General features: G+C 38.2%; 1 pseudogene; it reads left to right on the plus strand.

Annotated features, from left to right (window-relative positions):
• Window positions 1-4387: 4387 nt before the first annotated feature.
• On the plus strand, window positions 4388-16186 carry LOC149228902 (large ribosomal subunit protein uL2-like; annotated as a pseudogene).
• The last annotated feature ends 2307 nt before the right edge of the window (window positions 16187-18493 follow it).

Here is an 18493-nt window from a genome sequence, read left to right on the forward strand (position 1 = left end):
GCCAATTGATGCGATCATAGGCTTTTGATAAATCTATTTTTAAAACCGCTCCCTTCATTTTCTTTTGCCTGACACTGTGTATGACCTCCTGCGCTACCCCAATTGCTTCATGAATTTGCCTCCCATCTAGGAACCCAAACTGTTCCATTGATATGTTCCTAGACAAAATAGGAAAGATTCGAATAGCAATCACTTTTGCTATGATTTTATAAATACAGTTGCACAGGGAAATCGGCCTGAAGTCTTCAAAGTTTCCCGGGTCATCTTTCTTTGGAATGAGGGCTATAAAGGTGGAATTAAAAGGCCTGTAGACCTCTCCCTTCAGTCTTGATTCTTCTATTACATCAGTGATTTCAGAGCCAATCAGGTCAAAAAAGAAGAGGAAAAGTTCAATAGTCCATCCATCAGGGCCAGGACTCTTGTCTTTTGCCATTATTTTCATTGCTGCTTCAACCTCCTCCTTGGAGACAGGTCTAGAAAGGTCCTCTGCTTCTTCCTCCTCCACAAACCTCGGGAAACACTGAGCTGTTCTAAGGACTTCAGCTATAGTAGCCTCCCTTGAATCAGTGAAAATTCTTTCGAAATGCCTCTTTCCTAAGCTAGAAAGATCAGAGAAAGAGCTGACCTCCCTTCCTTCTTCATCTTTAAGGCTCCAGATGGTGTTAACTGATTTCCTTCCTTTTGCATAGTTATGAAAAAACCTGGTATTTTCATCACCAGATTTTAACCAAATTGCCCGGCTCTTGATTCTCCATTCTTCTTCCTTGTCTAAAAGAATTTTATTTTGAAGCTTTTCCAGATGAAGAATTCTGTCTTTTAAAGACTGTGACTGATAGCCATCCTCCTCCGTGCTCTCCAACATCTTCAATTCCTCCCTGATTTTGAAAAGTTCTTCATTTTGTTTCATCTTCCTATCTTTTGCCCACGATATAGTTGCTTTTTTTAGTCTCTTAAGGTTCTCCATGAACAAAAAGCCTTTATCCTCTCTTGCATTATTACCCGGGTGAATCCAAGTATCTTTGAAAAGAGTGCTAAAGGAAGGATCTTGAAGCCATGAAGGGTTGAATTTAAAGGGAGCCGGAGGCTTTGGGGGAGGGAAGGCTATATCCAGAAAGATCGGAAAGTGATCAGAATTACCAATTTCCTCCACCCACTGTCTAAAAATAGGAGCATTTGATATGAGAGCCTCGGAGAGAAGAAAACGATCTAGTCTCTTGGCTATCCGATCCTCCCCTACTCTTCTATTCCTCCAAGTGGGCTTGAGCTTTATCGGAGATGGGTCTGTGAGGTGATGATCTTCAAGGAGATTATGAAAGAAATCCGACAAGGGATCCTCCCTGGCTGAGGGTCCCCAAGCCTCTGCTCTACCAATAGAAAAATTCAGATCACCTCCCACAATCAGCATGGAGGCCTTCATAAAAGATTTTGCCATCAGATCTACCCAGAACGATTCTCTTCCTTGGCAAGGACCATAGATGTTTATAATGGAAAAGGGACGGGGAAAGACAGGTGTGAGGACCTCCATACCCAAAACTTGCTTAGTCCCCCACTGATTAATTACTTTAATTCTTCCTTCTTTGTAGCCTATTGCAAGACCCCCTGAGTGGCCAGATGAATCAATGGCAGAGAAAACCCAACCCGGTAACAGGGTCTTTAGCATAGCTTCCACCTCAGAACCCTTCCCTAGAGTTTCTTGGAGAAAAACAATGTCTGCTTTAGAGTTTAGAATCCAATCTCGCAAGGCCAATTTTTTGGGTTTATTGGCTGACCCTATGCAATTCCATGATGACAGAATCATTTGAAAACCTGATCAGGGGTCTGCACAGCTCTAAGAACCCCGGGAATTGAGTGTTGTTTTCCATCAGCCACATCCAGCTTGGCTTTCAATTTCGCCTTTGAAAGGTCCGATTTCCTACCTCGCTTATTCTTTGCTGAGCTAAGGCTAGGAGATTGTCCTAAACCCCCAGCAGCGACAGGCGGACCAGATTTTCCCCCCAAGGATCTTAGGTTGTAAGGACAAGGGTTATGGGATGGAGGGGAGGCCAGAGGGGGCCATTTCTCTTCACTATTCAAATCAAGGGATGGTAATGCATCCGAAATAGAGTCAATGTCAGACTTGATATGAGGAGCTGCATCATTTTTATTTTGGCCCGAAATATGAAGGGGAAAAACAGAAGGAGAAATATGCACAGAATTTGAAATATGCTCAGGATTTTGAAGAGAGATAGAAGGAGAGCCTGAGCACATACCCTTATCCTGCTCGCTGACGGGATGGTGGTCTTCCGCTGTATCCTTGGCGGTCTCCTCCATTGGTGCCGAGCTCGGAGAGTCAATTAACCGGTTCGGCTCGTGGGGCTGGGGCTCTTCCATTGCTGGCTCTTTCACAATCTCCTCTGTCTCCATGTCTTCCACTGCCCGACTCGCATTTCCAGCTCTATCCTGGGGATGGGGATCCCGATTGAAAAAAAATTCTCTATTTACAGGGTTCCTGCGGAATCTTCTCCTTCGTCTGAACAAAGGGCAATCCTTGGCAAGGTGCCCATGCTCATGGCAGCTATGACACCGAAAGGGCAGGTGTTCATAGTCGAGGAGCTGCTCAAAAACGTACTCTTTATACTGTAAATTGATCTTTTGAGGAAGGCCGCCACTCGGATTGAGACTCACCAGGATGCGGGCCATTGCCCGGTTCTTCGTTTTCAGGAAAGACATATCGGCCTCCATGAATGTGCCCAATCTATCACCGATAGCCTTGAACACAGTTTCGGTCCATAAAAACGATGGGAGGCCCGGAGCCCTCACCCACACTGGAAACTCGTCTGTTCTTTCTTTGATAGCATCGAAGAGGGGGCTCCAATGCTTCAACAGGACCGGGATACTCCCTATGCTCCAATTACGCTCCAGAACCCATTCTGCATCTCTCTTTTCCTCGAAACGGAGCATAAACCATCCTTTGGCTAAACATTGTGCCTCAAACCGAAGAGGGCTTTCCGAAACAAAAACTTGTTCGCCCCATGCTTGAATAAATTCAGACGAGAACTTCTTTCCTCTTGCCCTTCCAACAAGGGTGCTTTCCGCTACTTCCAGAGATTCTTCAATGGAGATTTCCATGCCTAACACTAAATTCCCTACCAATTCCTGAGAACCAATCTGCCCTTGGGGTTTTCGCTTCTCACCTTTTCTCCTTGAATCTTCAGCTGGTGCCCTAGTTTCTCCGGTTTCGCCCTTCCATTCTGGACCTTCTTGGACTGGATCCGCTGGAGCATCTACCTCCGGCTGTGACTGAACAGGGGCCGAGAAAATAAAAGCTAGGCCCCCAGAAGAAAGATGGGCTTGATCCGGTTCATTGAAACCCCTCGACTCACCGGCAAGGTCGCCCAGGTTACCCACAAAACCATCACTGTATTTTGGGATAGAGTCGACCTTTGACAGTGAAACCCTGGAAAGCGAAGAAGCCCCGCCGGGAAACCTTCCAAAATCAAGACCCGAGGAAAGCCCCAAATTTCCTGTGTCCTCAAAACCCTTTAGAGAAAAATGCCGGTTCGACCCAAGATTATCCTTGTTTGCAGAAAGTAAAGCTCCTGATGACGGCCCATCCTCCTCAGCTTCCCTATCCGGCAAAATGCATGATACCTGGTGGCGAGGTTTGATGCTTCCCCTGTTCGAGCCGCTGCCTTGGATTAAAAAAGAAGGTTTTATCTCCAGAGAGAAACCCGACCGCCTCGAAAGCTCATAAGCACCAAAAAAATGCTCAACATTTTGAACTGTGGGATCCTTACCCCACATAGATAGTATATCCTCCAAGTCCGGGTCCAAATCCACCAACTCGCTCGGATTAACCATGGTTTAAAGATGCGTTCCGTAGCTTTCTTTCTATTACTACCATTGCTTTTGCTCATTTCTTTCGATTAATTTTGAAATTTAAATAATTTCTATTAATTTTGACAAATATAAACAATTTTAAAATTACAATTCACCAAAAAAAAAACCATATTTCACTCCTCCCTCCAAAAAATTATTTTATTTTCAAAATTTAAAACTTTAATGTAAAATCTAAATATGAAATATTAAAAAAATATAAAATTTCTTCTTATATAAACCTATTAAAATTTTAAATTATTAAATTTAATAATTAATATATAATTAAAAATTAAATATAAAAAATATATAAAATTTCTTTAATATAAATATATTTAAAATTTCAATTAATTTCCATTACACAGAATTTTTGGACTTCACAACTCAGATTTTGCTATCGGGCGGTCATTTATTTTGGCTTTAGTAGCCAAGGGTTTAAGCATGTGGATATAGCATAAACTCTCAACTGAATTTCCTTACAGGCACGCGATAAATTATTCCTGTAAACCAATAGGTTGTATGTATAGCCATGTCTGTTACTTCCAATTTCGGAGGCACAACAGATCCAAACTCTGTGTGTAGTGATCTGCTCTGGTCTGCAAACATGGGTCGCACTATTCGTGCACAGAGAAAAGGAGCAGGCTCCATGCTCAGATCCCACACCCATCACAGGAAGGGACCTGCACGTTTGGGAAGCCTCGACTATGGCGAGCACAATGGCTACATCAGGGTAATTTTCACGGATGTAATGCACGACCCTGGCCGCGGCGCTCCCCTCTGCAAGGTGACCTTTGGGCACCCATTCTGTTACAAGCATCAGAAAGAGCTCTTATTAGCGGCCAAAGGTATTTACACGGACAGTTTGTTTACTGCTGAAAGAATGCCAATTTGACTGTGGGTAACTTGTTTCCCTTGAGATCTATTCTGGAGGGAGCCATTGTCTACAACATGGAACAAAATGTCGGTGATCGGGGTTCGTTTGCTAGGGCTTCTGGAGACTAAGCCATCGTCATCAGCCACAATATTGATAACGACACTACCAAGGTGAAGCTTCCCTCTAGAGCCCTGTTCTAATTTAAAAGAAGAAAATCCTAGAAGTTGTATTCTATTTTAAAGGATCCATTCATCATTTTTAATTTTATATGAAAATCTTAAAAACCCTATTCTATTTCAAAGAATGAAAATCCTAGAAACATTATTCTCGGATAGAATAGACCACACCTATTTCCCTAGAAACCCTATTTTCAGATAAAATAGACCATGTTAGGGCCATTCAATTCGCCTTTTCAATCCTATTATACCTAAATCTATAACCACCAATTACTCGGCAAGTGTTAGACAGTAAGGAGTGGTATGACCATTAATGTAAAAAAGTGCACAAGAAGGTGGAATCTGGGATTAAGGAGGTATGTACGAGAATATGTACGAGCAAATCGAAAGTCAGAAACATCAATCTATATTTCAAGGTGCGTAATAATGTTGACACTAGCTTTATCTTGATACTAAATTGATAAGTTGCCGACAAAGGCAGCGCAGTGGTAGAAGAAAAGAGTGGCGGTGTGATGGATTTGCCCATATCTTTTAGGAGGATATTTACTGAGGCTGAATCGGGGGAGGGGTTGATGGCTTTTATTTTAAGCAAAGCTATCAGGAATCCTAGGCCAGGTCCCATCTAGGTATAGTTTTTCCAAGAAATCAACATAGGCGCTAGAAATCTGTATTAATCTTATGCAGACAAATTGATGGAAATTTCTGTTCATTTCAAACACACAAAAAAAATACAGAGAACAACGCTCTGTTTTAACTACAGGATCTTTATTGTAAAACAACAAAGATAAAACTGTTACAAAATAGTCTTCCTCGACTCAGAGGGATTTACAACAGGAACTTCAGTTCCAGAATATGATTCCACTATCTCAGAAAAAATTATATCTTCAGCACTACTGTGCGTTGCAGAGAGGAAAGAACTCTTCTTGTTAATACTCTCTATATACGTCTCTGCTCTTGCATTCTTTTTACATTTAACAACACAAAAATATCTTTTACAATACGTGTTGCTTTTCCTTACTTCTGTGAAAATAAAAATAATAAAATTTAAGATTTCACCTACATTTACCAACCCTAGTAAATATCATTAATTACACGCTTCAAAATATCTTGCTGGAATTTAATGCATGGCTTATCACACCATCGCATCGCAAGAAGAGAGAGGATGTGCCACCGCCTTTATAACCTTTAAATCATGCGATCGCATCGCAAATATCGCATCGCAGATAATACAAGCATGCTGCGAAGGGTGACGAGGGAAAATGCGATATGCGATCAAATCGCATCGCAAGGAAAGTCCAATCGCTGTTTTCTGAATAAGCTAGGTCGTTGCTCAACTGTCAGCTCCCGGCAGTTTAAAATTATCATTCCAACACTCCCCCTTAATTTTAACTGCTGGGTTTATTCTGCATACCCAGGCATTTCCTGAAATGATCAAAGCTTTTCTTTGCCAATGGTTTTGTCAAGATGTCAGCTAGCTGATCTTCTGTACTGCAGTGCTGCAAAACAATCTCACCATTGTTAACCAATTCACGTATGAAGTGAAATTTGGTGTCTATGTGCTTTGTTCTTTTATGAAAAACAGAATTTTTAGGCAATGTTATTGCTGAGCTATTGTCACAGTAAATGGTTGTGCCCTTTCCTTGTTCATGGCACAAGTCTCTGAGAACTCTTCTCAGCCATACTACTTGGCATGCTGCTGTTGTTGCTGCCACATACTCTGCCTCTGCTGTTGACAAAGCCACAACTGGTTGCTTCTTGGAAGCCCATGAGATAGCTCCCGATACCATATGAAACACATATCCCGATGTGCTTTTCCTATCATCAACACTTCCAACCCAATCACTGTCAGTATATCCTGTCAACATGAAACTTTCAGAAGAGGAGTATAAAATACCAAACCCCTTCGTTCCATTCACATACCTTAGAATCCTCTTGGCTGCCTGCCAATGAGTCTCTTTCAGTCTTTCCATAAATCTGGAGATTAAACTCACAGCGTGCATAATGTCCGGCCTAGTTGCAGTCAAGTACATAAGGCTGCCAACTATGCTCTAGTACAGTTTTGGATCAATATCCTTACTGTTGTCTTCTTTGGTCAATTTCAACCCCACTACAGTTGGAGTCACAGTTGCTTTGCTGTTCTGCATGTTAAATCTCTTCAAAACTGCTTCTACATATTTATCTTGAGAAATGAAAACACCATTTTCGCTTTGGTCTACTTCAATTCCAAGAAAATATCTTAAGAAGCCCAAGTGAGTCATTTCAAATTCACTTTTCATGACTGCTTTAAAATCAGCAATGAGAGAAGCATCATTGCTTTTAAAAATCAGATCATCTACATATAAAACAATAATAATAATCTTACCGTCATTATCCTTTATGTAGAGTGTGGGTTCACCATCACACTTATCAAACCCATTGTCAATCAGATAAGCATCTATTCTGCTGTACCATGCTCTTGGAGCTTGCTTCAGCCCATAAAGAGCCTTTTTCAGTTTACAAACTTTATTCTCTTGACCTTCAACTTCATAGCCTGGAGGTTGTTCAACATAAACCTCTTCTTTTAACACCCCATTCAGGAATGCAGATTTAACATCCATCTGATAAATCTTCTATTTGTGTTGTGCTGCAATAGACAACACTGTTCTGACTGTTTCCATCCTTGCTACTGGTGCAAAGGTTTCATCATAGTCTTTTCCTTGTTGCTGCTTGTAGCCTTTCACAACAAGTCTTGCTTTGTGTCTGTCAATCTTGCCTTCAGCATTGCTTTTGGTCTTATAGACCCACTTAACTCCAATGGCATCTTTGCCTTCAGGGAGGTCCACTAGCTCCCATGTTTTACTCTTCTCAATTGCACCAATTTCTTCATTCATTGCTTCAATCCATTTATCTTCATTTACAGCATCTTCAAAATGAATTGGGTCATCAACATGACAATATAAAGCGAATAATGAATTCAGACCAGTATTGTTACTTACCTCTCCTTGTTCATAAATCTCATTCAGATTTCTGAATCTTGGTCTTCTTGGTGTGCTTGGAGTTCCACCCGAACTTGAGGGTATTTCTGATCCCTGTGGTGTGCTTGGAGAAGCACTTCCTTGACTTCTTAAGGCTGTTCGAATTCCAGTTTGTGGTGTGGTTTGTTGTACTTGCTATGGTGTAGGAGGAGCCACCAAGGAAGGATTATTTGCTTCTGTCCCTTCCTCTTCTTCTTCGTGAGATACAATTGTCTTCACATTCACTGTCTTCTCTAAGCTTCCATCCCAAGCTTCATCTTCAATGAACTGCACATCTCTGCTTACTATCAATTTATTGGTGGATGGATTATAGAGTTTGTATGCTTTTGACTCATCACAGTAGCCAATAAAGACACACTTCTCCCCCTTACTGTCAAGCTTCTTTCTTAGCTGATCCGGTACATGTGCATATGCCACACAACCGAATACTCTCATGTGAGTGACAGTTTGCTTTTGACCACTCCATGCTTCTTCTGGTATTCTGTTCATGACAGCTTTAGTTGGGCATCTATTCAAAATGTAAACTGTGCAAGTAACAGCTTCTGCCCAATACTCATGCGGCAAGTGTTTTGCCTTTAGCATACTTCTGACCATATCAAGAATGGTCCTATTCTTCCTTTCAGCAACACTGTTTTGCTGACGTGTATACCTTGTGGTGAACTGCTTTTGTATGCCATTCTCTCTGCAAAAACGCAGAAAGTCTTGGGAGATGTACTCTCCTCCTCTATCTGTTCTGAGCACTTTGATATAATGCCCACACTGCTTCTCAACAAGAGTTTTGAAGTGGCGGAATTTCTCAAACACTTCACTCTTCTGTTTCAGCATATACACCCATGTCTTTCTGGTGTAATCATCAATGAAAGTTAAAATATATTTATTTCCGGCAAATGATGGTGTTTGCATCGGCCCACACACATCAGAATGAAAAATTTCCAATGGTGCTTTTGCCCTTATACTCTTTCCTGCTAGAAAGCTTTCTTTGTGTTTCTTGCCCAAGATGCAGCCTTCACAAAGGCTGTCTGGTTTTTCAATCAATGGTAATCCTTTTACCATTCCCTTTCTGTGCAACATATTCAGGCCTCCGAAATTGAGATGTCCAAATCTCAAATGCCACAACCAATTCACATCTTTCACTTGTTCCTGAAAGACTTCTTGTGTTACAGCCGTAATAGTTCTTCCTTCCTTCAAATCTGCCCTGAGTTTGAGAGGAAACATTCTATTGCTGGTCATCTGCACCTGTGCAATGATCTTCTTACTTGGAGGTATGTCTCTGATTGTACACAAATCATCTTTGAAGAACACGTTGTAACCTTTGTTTATGAGCTGTCCAATGCTCAAAAGATTACATTTCAGACCAGGTACATAGTATACATCTGGCACAATCATCTGTTCTCCATTTTTTGCTCGGATACTGACTCTGCCCTTACCCTTGACATATATCGTATCATCAGTCCCTATTGTTACCTCAGATTTCACATTTTCATCTAGATTGGCAAACATTGCAATATTTCCAGTCATGTGATTACTACAACCTAAGTCTAAGAACCAAAAATCTTCTTGTTTGTCTTGTGCTATGTTACATGTTAACAACACATTCTTTGGGTTCTTATCTTCTTCATTTGCAAAATTTGCATTCTGCCTATTATTCATGTCACTTTGCTTTTTCCTACATTCATTGGCATAGTGCCCATATTTCTTACAATAATGACATTGGACTTGGGATTTGTCATACCTTTGTCCATGAGCTTGCTGTTTGCTTGAACTTTCATCTTGGTTCTGATTGCAGCTCCTTCCGCTTGTGCTTGCAGGATAATTTCTGCCTCTGTTTTGGCTTCTTCCACGACCTCTGTAATTTTCTCTGCTTCGACCTCTTCCTTGGCCAAAAGACATCTGAGTCTTGAATGCTTGCTCAAATGAGGAATCTGTTCCTCTACTCAGTCTGTGTTCATGAGACAAAAGAGAAGCACTCAGCTCATCTACCATGAACTGTGAGAGATCTTTTGTTTCTTCTATTGCTACCACAATAGATTCAAACCTTGAGCGTAAACATCTCAAGATTTTCTCTACAATCCTTCTATCTTCAAGAATCTCACCATGAGATCTTATCTGGGTTATCAAGCCAATAACCTGAGTGAAGAATGAATCTATTGTGTCAGATTCCTTCATGCTAATATTTTCAAAGTCTTTCCTCAACATCTACAAATTTGCAGTCTTCACCTTCTCCATGCCTTGATAGACAGTTTTGAGAATATCCCATGCCTCTTTGGATTTTATTGCTGCTGCAATCCGCGGAAAAACACTTTCATGTACTGATTGGAAGAGAAAAAAGAGGGCTTTGGCATCCTTCTTCCTGTCGGTCTTCAACTGGTCTCTTTCTGCTGCTGTCAAAGCAGCCAATGCTATTGCATCTGCTGGTTCAGCATAGCCAGTTTCAACCAGCTCCCATATTCTTTGAGAAGCAAACAATGCTTTCATTGTTATGGACCAATAACTGTAATTTTTCCCATTAAACTGTGGCAGTTGGGGATTCGTCAAACCAGTTCCAGCATCTGCCATCTTAACTTGTGTAAATAAAGAAGAGATACTGACAAAAAAAAACAAGCAAAAAATTTCTCTGCTGGAAAAAATCTGCTCAATAAGCTTCTTACAGCTCCTACAGTGAAAAAACAAACTCTTGTTTTTTTTTTTGACTCACTGAGTGCGTAGACTAGCTCTGATACCATGATGGAAATTTCTGTTCATTTCAAACACACAAAAAAAATACAGAGAACAACGCTCTGTTTTAACTACAGGATCTTTATTGTAAAACAACAAAGATAAAACTGTTACAAAATAGTCTTCCTCGACTCAGAGGGATTTACAACAGGAACTTCAGTTCCAAAGTATGATTCCACTATCTCAGAAAAAATTATATCTTCAGCACTGCTGTGCATTGCAGAGAGGAAAGAACTCTTCTTGTTAATACTCTCTATATACGTCTCTGCTCTTGCATTCTTTTTATATTTAACAACACAAAAATAATATCTTTTACAATACGTGTTGCTTTTCCTTACTTCCGTGAAAATAAAAATAATAAAATTTAAGATTTCACCTACATTTACCAACCCTAATAAATATCATTAATTACATGCTTCAAAATATCTTGCTGGAATTTAATGCATGGCTTATCACACCATCGCATCGCAAGAAGAGAGAGGATGTGCCATCGCCTTTATAACCTTTAAATCATGTGATCTGCGATCGCATCGCAAATATCGCATCGCAGATAATACAAGCATGCTGCGAAGGGTGACGAGGGAAAATGCGATATGCGATCAGATCGCATCGCAAGGAAAGTCCAATCGCTGTTTTCTGAATAAGCTGGGTCGTTGCTCAACTGTCAGCTCCCGGCAGTTTAAAATTATCATTCCAACACAAATGAGTCCTTATCTAGACCGAAGCAAGAGTGGGTATTTCCCCTCCGAAAATAACTCAGCGGCTTTGCAAAAACATAATTTGGAAGCTATTGGGAGGGATTCAAATTTCTCTACTGGGCAAATTTATGTATTAAAAATTTCTACATCCTTCTCAAAATGAGACAAATTTATGGATTAAAAATTTCTACATCCTTCCCAAAGTGGATTTTCAAAGGTCTGTAGTTTTAAGGAATCGACACAGGTGCCAAAAATTTGTATTAATATTAAGCATATAAATGAACCCTTATCTAGATCGAGGGAAGTATGTGTATTTACCATCAGAAAATACCTCGGCGGTTTTGCAAAACCATAACTTGGAAGCTATCGGGAGGGGTTCCAATTTCCCTTATTGGCCAAATTTATGGATGAAAAACTTCCACATGCTTCTCAAAATGGATTTCAAAGGTTTGTGGTTTCTCTGTAAGAAAGGGCTCTCGTTTTAGTATTGGATCACTGGGTTTGATCTGAGAATGATCTATCCATATGCTCTCTAGTTGGGATCAGATTGGAACACCGCGGTTTCAAATTTCAGAACATATATTATTTTAAGCTCTCAGAGGCTAGGAATGTTCAAATTACCAAAGACATTGTTTAAGCTCAAAAGCCAAGGAGATCGAGCTTTCCCTTTCAGGAAATATTTGTTGTCTTAGCAATTTTTGCATCCTTCTCAAATATAAGATGGCAAAAGGACCTCGGTAGGGCAGGACTCTTCATGCAGTATTGGATATTTGATCCAAAATTGGATGTACCCATAAACACTCTAGTCTGAATCAGATTGTAGTACCACCCTTTACTTAGAACTTTTGAATTGTAAGGATGATGTTCTTCTAACCAGTTGACTTTATTAAGGCAACTAGGATAACGATGGAACACAAGTTGAATTCCTTTTCTAGATATGTGCAAACATTGATCTAAACAAAGAAAGCCTATCCATAAGAATTACTTTTTTCCTCAGAGAAAAGAGGCATCCTCATAAACTGCAGTATTAGAGAATTTTGTGAGCATGACCATATGGAGTTCAAATGCCCAAAAGGACGAGGAAGGATTATCGAAGCTTTGGGTAAAGGGAAGTTGTCAAACTTTCAGCCACACAAACCCAAAAAAAGCCTCAGCGAATTTGGAAGGACATAGAGCCCAGAAGGATTCCAAGACCTGGAAACATTAACAGAATATGGGTTGTCGAAACCTCTGGGTTTCTAAAAGCACTAACACGGTGAAGCTTCCCTCTTTAACTTAGAACAGGGCTTCTAATTGAAAACCCTATCGGAAAGTTGACCAAAAAGCACCAATTTATCTGGCATCTCCTTGATCGAAGGGTCATATAATCCGAATGTTTGCCCCTTTTATTTCTTATTTAACTAAAATTCAATTTAAATTTAATCGAACATTATAATTCCTTTCTTTTAAGGAATAAATTTTTAACCAACATTATTGCAGTTCTAAGTGGTAAAAAAGTGTCAATAATGCATAGACGTGTTCCACCACAGGGATTCAGAAATTGTGTACAGGTGCTATGGTTTGCCAATGGATCACAATGTTTGTGCCCTGCACCTACGATTGACTGCAGAAGATTCGGCTGGGGAATTTCAGGTACATTCGATTTGAGGAAAATAATAATAATTACATTCGTGATTTTTAATATTATTGGGCGTACTTCTTGGTTTTGATGAATTCTTTAAATTTCATAATCCATTGCTTTCTAATTTTTCAGAGTATTTCTGAATAGTCTATTAAATTAGTTTAACTTTTGGTATACTTATGAATTTCTTTGACAGAATACGCATGAACTAAATTTTCTTTTGAGTCTTCAACCTTTTAACGGTTTTTTGTGAAGATATTTTTATATTATCTTAAATTTTGATATATTTGATAAAAAAATTGTCATGGTATTCATCTATTTTTCAAGGCTCTTTTATAAAAACTTTATGCTGATATATTTGATGAAAACATGGTTTAAGATATTTATGTCCAAGAATTCAAAAACAGATAAGGAATTGACGCCTCCACTTCTGCTCGTGGCTCCCTGTAAACTATGTCGACTGAAACTTGACTTTCTATCTCTACTGCCCATGATTCTGCTGCCTATGCACCCATATCTGCCCATCATTCCATCAGTCGTTTTGCTGGAAAACAGTGACAACGAAAAAAGCTAGCAACAGGTCCAACAACTATTTTCGTATCATATTATGTTTTATATTGATTCTATCAAAATAATATATTATCATTTTTCTCTTTTTTTATGTTTCCTGGTGATCATTTTTCTTTTCTCAATTATTTTCGCCCTCTGTGAAAATTTACCAGTGAGATTGCCCTTTTTTGAGAATGAACTTAATAATTACAAATAAATGCATGTTGTAAACAAGTCTAAGATATCTCTTTAGATAAATAAATATTCTAGAGTGCAGAGATTTAATTTACCCATATTTGTTACTACTAAGAAGAAGAAACGATTATAATGGGTTGATAATTTAAAAAGAAAAGAAACGAGTAATATGGCATTCGATCATGCATAAGGGCATGTATTGTAAGAAACATCGCACAAATTTTCTTTCGTCTTGCATGAAATATATACAATGTCTTCAACCTAATATACAATGATAAAATGGCAAGAATCCCACTAAGGGAAGGAAAAAGTCCTGTAATAATTTAAATGAGAAAAATTTTTAACCGTAGGGTCAATATCACTTTACAAAAGAGTTCTTATGTACTGATAATTTCCAAAAGAAGCAAGGAATTAAAATTCTTTCTTACTAGGTCATTTTATAAAGACAGTAAGTGACAAAAATTTCCATTGTAGGAACAAACCCTAAGTTAAAAGTGAGCTAAAATTAAGAATACTCTTAGAGACATAATTATTTAGCTAACTAGTTGTAATCTTTATTAATACAAATACTTAGGCATTGTAATAAGGAGAAGGTTTGGAAAGCTAGTTTGGAAGCTTATCGATATGGAGGCTCGATTAAACCAATTAAAATAACCCCAAGCACTCAAACCATAATGATGCATGAAAACCCTAGAGAAGGGTATTGGCCTCATGGTTGAGAATCCTAGACATAAACAAAGAACTTGTAAGGAGTCGAAGAATGTCTTCATAAGTATCTTATCCAATGTAGCAAAAGCAGAAATGGTTTCTCTATAGGGAGAGAGTCGAACGTGTAAGGAAAAAAATAAGTTAAATAAGAAGAATTCATATAAACAAAGTCATTATCTAAAATAAGATCAAATAGAACCATCATAAACAAGTCGAGTGTGTTTAGTGGAAGGAACCAAATATACCTTGGGAAAAATACAAGTCCAATACATGGTGTCCTACCCTATAATCAGAATGAATAACAACAAATTAAGAAGAAGAAATTATAGCATGATTTAAAAAATTGAACAAATTGTTGATTTTATTTTACCAAGTTTACATGAGATATGTCAGGTTTCAAAAGAAACTTTCTATTTTGGAGTTAAGTTTTACATTGTTTATCTGTTTTTCTTTGGTTTTTCTACTTTTTTTATGGATAATGTAACATGTTTTCTGTGTGTGAAAGCATAATCACAAGCTTCAAACAAGTTAACAAGCTTTAGCTAGGATGTTTAGAAGTTATCCTCTCCACCTAGATTTGAATCCTGCTTTTGACATGTGCTCCTTGTGGGCTATTTGACTCTGCAAGGAACCATTTCATGTGGATGGGGCCAAGAACAATCCTTGGGTGACTTTGATGGATTAGATTATGACTAGTCAACCACATAGCCAAGAATTGACTCCAAAAATATGTTGATACATATTATTTTTTCCAATAGATCATGGAGTAAACACTGCAAGAAAAAATGAGCAATAGGAAAAGGTCAAATAAAGCCCTATCTTAGCTTTACACATATACATTTAACCAGTTAGAAGAATATTTACATGAGTAATAGACGAATTAGCTTACATAACCTTATTGGAAGTGCCACGCCCATAATCTTGATGGATAACAGATATGCAAGGTGGCATGTAAGAAAAATGGAGTTCAAAATAAGAGAACATGATCTCATGCAGTGATTTGTCTAGCTTATAACACCATGCATAGAAAAAACAACATAGTCAACATCAACAAATTTATTTAAATGACTTTAAGCTAGAATATTTGGTAGTGGAAACATGAGAACGAAGAGTGGGACTGCTTAACTTTTATCATGGTTCCATAGATCTATGTTGTCTGAATGGGAATATTAGAAAGAAAAAATAATTATTTTAATTCTTCTTAAAATTTATAGGAAACATGTTAATCACACTTTACAGGTTACTTGGGGCCTTATTTTCAGATTGTATGTTGAATCTCGGTTCTATGTTGAATTTCAATTTTGTTATATGACAGGAGGGCTAACTCTAATTGTCTCATTTTCCAGGGTGAAGCTTCCCTCTGGAGCTAAGAAGATTGTGCCAAGTGGTTGTAGATCTATGATTGGTCAAGTTGCTGGAGGTGGAAGAACAGAAAAACCAATGCTCAAGGCTGGCAATGCATACCACAAATACAGGGTCAAAAGAAATTGTTGGCCCAAGGTTCGTGGTGTGGCTATGAATCTAGTTGAGCATCCTCATGGTGGTGGTAATCATCAACATATTGGTCATGCTAGTATTATACATTGGGATGCACTAATAGGGAAAACTTTTGGGCTTATTGATACCAGAAGAACTAGTCATCTGCGTGGACAAGCTGCATCAACAACTGCAAAGATGGATAACTAATCTTAGTTCATTTCTATTTGCAAGGATTTCATTGTCTTATTTTGGTGTTTTATTTTGTCATAATGTATCTAATGAATTCTACTGTGGATACGAGGATGTGGACACTAGTTGAATGACTTGCTTAGTCTTGGGAAACATCAAGTATGGAAGCGGATGACAATATCATTGAATCGGTATGCAAAATATTTCCCCATTCTCATTTTGTTTATCATTCATTGTTTGCGCTAGTTTTGACATCCAGTTTTAATTATTTATCTTTTGGTCACTTTATATCATTAACATTCCAAGTTTCCCAAGCTAGATGACATTTTCGGTCGCTTTAGATGAGTATTCTGTAGGATTAGGATATTCCTAATGAGTTTTGAACATTTGTCGAGTACACCTTGTCGATTTTGGATTGTCATTACAGGTTATCGCTTGAATTGTTATCTGGTTTGACATTTGATTGACAATGAAATGCCCTGCTTTTATAAATTAGTTGTATGTTAATTTTTAAAAGTATTTAAGAAATTTTTCTTCAGTAGCCACACTTCAAACAATTGATTTCACACTACTAGGTTTAAGGTTTGGGTTATTTATTTGGTTAAAATTTCCCAATATTTATATCATATCTCAGGTGTCAGGTTTGAGTTATTTATTTGGTCAAAATTTCCCAAGATTTATATCATATCTCAGCCTTTTGAAATTCATGCCATTTGACTATAACAGATCACGACAAGGATGAGCCCTATTAAGCTCACCAAATCTGTTACTACGCTTAATAAGTCATAATTCAAATGGACTCTGAATTTGATTATTTTCCTTGACTAAACAATATTAAGAGAACTCCTCTTAGTCAAGCTCAACCCCAAGTCATACTCGAAATTTTAACATGTGAATAAGATTGGCTCGACAGCGAGTTTGACACCCAATTCCTTGCAAGTCAGACAAGACGGTATGTTTAAAAAAATGATCACATCCTTAAACTATTAGCCCATGGACTCCCTCATTAAAGAGAAGATCATTCTATGATCTTGATAATTGGTCTATCAAAACACTGATGGAGCGAAATATGAGTTAAGGAGAAGAGAAAGTAATTTTTCTTGACATTGCCTAGAATATTTTGAACTTTTGGGAGGACCTCACGTGACACTACCATCACCACACCAGCTTACCTTTGTTTGAGTTGACAATGTCATTAGATTTGATTATATCGTCTATTGTAGAGCATGAATCTAATTTACCTTTGTTTTAGTTAAAAATGTGATTAGATCTTGCTATATCATCTTTTGCAGAGAATGAATCCAATTTCTCAGAGTCCATTTGCTTGAGGTATAATAAAGCTACTTTAATTCATTAAACTTGCTTTCCATATTTTGTTTGCTCATTGTGATTCTATAGGCCACATCTACATTGGAAAAGGGGAATATTTAATGAAGTGTGGAAGGAGAGGGAAGCTTTAGTTCTATGCTTTCAAACTGTCTAAGGTATGTAATACAATTTTTAAAAAAATCTACATAGAATGTTGTGCTTTAACTTTTTCTTTTGATAATGGATTATTTATGTGATCTCCCCTCTCTCACACACAACCAAAGTCCAGAGATACATGGTTTTTTGGGATATGTGGACAATGGACAGATTTAGGCTAGCCATTTATCTAGAAATTTAAATTGTAGGAGATCAAGCATTTACGTTGAATATTTCCTTGCCACTAAATTAGAGTTGCAGAGTCAGACTCCTATTTGTCGGGCATATACCTCACTTTTAAATCAATTTATTGTTGACTTTGTATAGGCCTTCCATGGGAGCGAAAAGAGTGATCACTACCATTGCTTAATCTTTCTACAGACCAAGTAAAGATTCTGAATGTGTATAAATTAGTGGCTCCTTGGAGAATCTCAAGAGTGGCACTATTTTAGCAACAAGAAATTCGTTTATTTTGAGTTCTTCATTAGTGCATTGATAGTATATTGTTTATTCCATACAATACCTCAACAGTGTATGATAAAATTAAAGTTAAGTGTGTCATAATATTTTGACTTAACCTCTTTTAGAGGGAAACTAGAGTGTGTGTCAAGCTTTCACGTCATAGTTGTATCATGTAAAGCTTACCTATGACAAGTTTTGTGGATCTAAGCAGCAAGATACCTGTTTGAATTCAAGAGGCAACAATACTACAAAGTGGGAAAGAGGTTTCGCAGTTAACCTCGCTTTCACATTAAGGTTGGAGTCAATTTGTTGGTAAGATGATGGATACCCAAATTTCCTTTTTATGTCTGAGTGCAAGATTGAATCCTTCAACATATTCCTCGCTCAATTGTCATTAAGTGTTGGGTTTTCTCAGAAGTGCTTCACACCTATAAACTTTACTAGAGTTGTTCTTGAGTATTTGGATGTGGTTAGCTTTTCAAAGCACACACGTA

This window comes from Pinus tabuliformis, chromosome J, assembly GCF_031772625.1.
Source record: "Pinus tabuliformis cultivar Carrire ecotype Pingquan chromosome J, CPIR1, whole genome shotgun sequence".
NCBI classification, from domain to species: Eukaryota; Viridiplantae; Streptophyta; class Pinopsida; order Pinales; family Pinaceae; genus Pinus; species Pinus tabuliformis.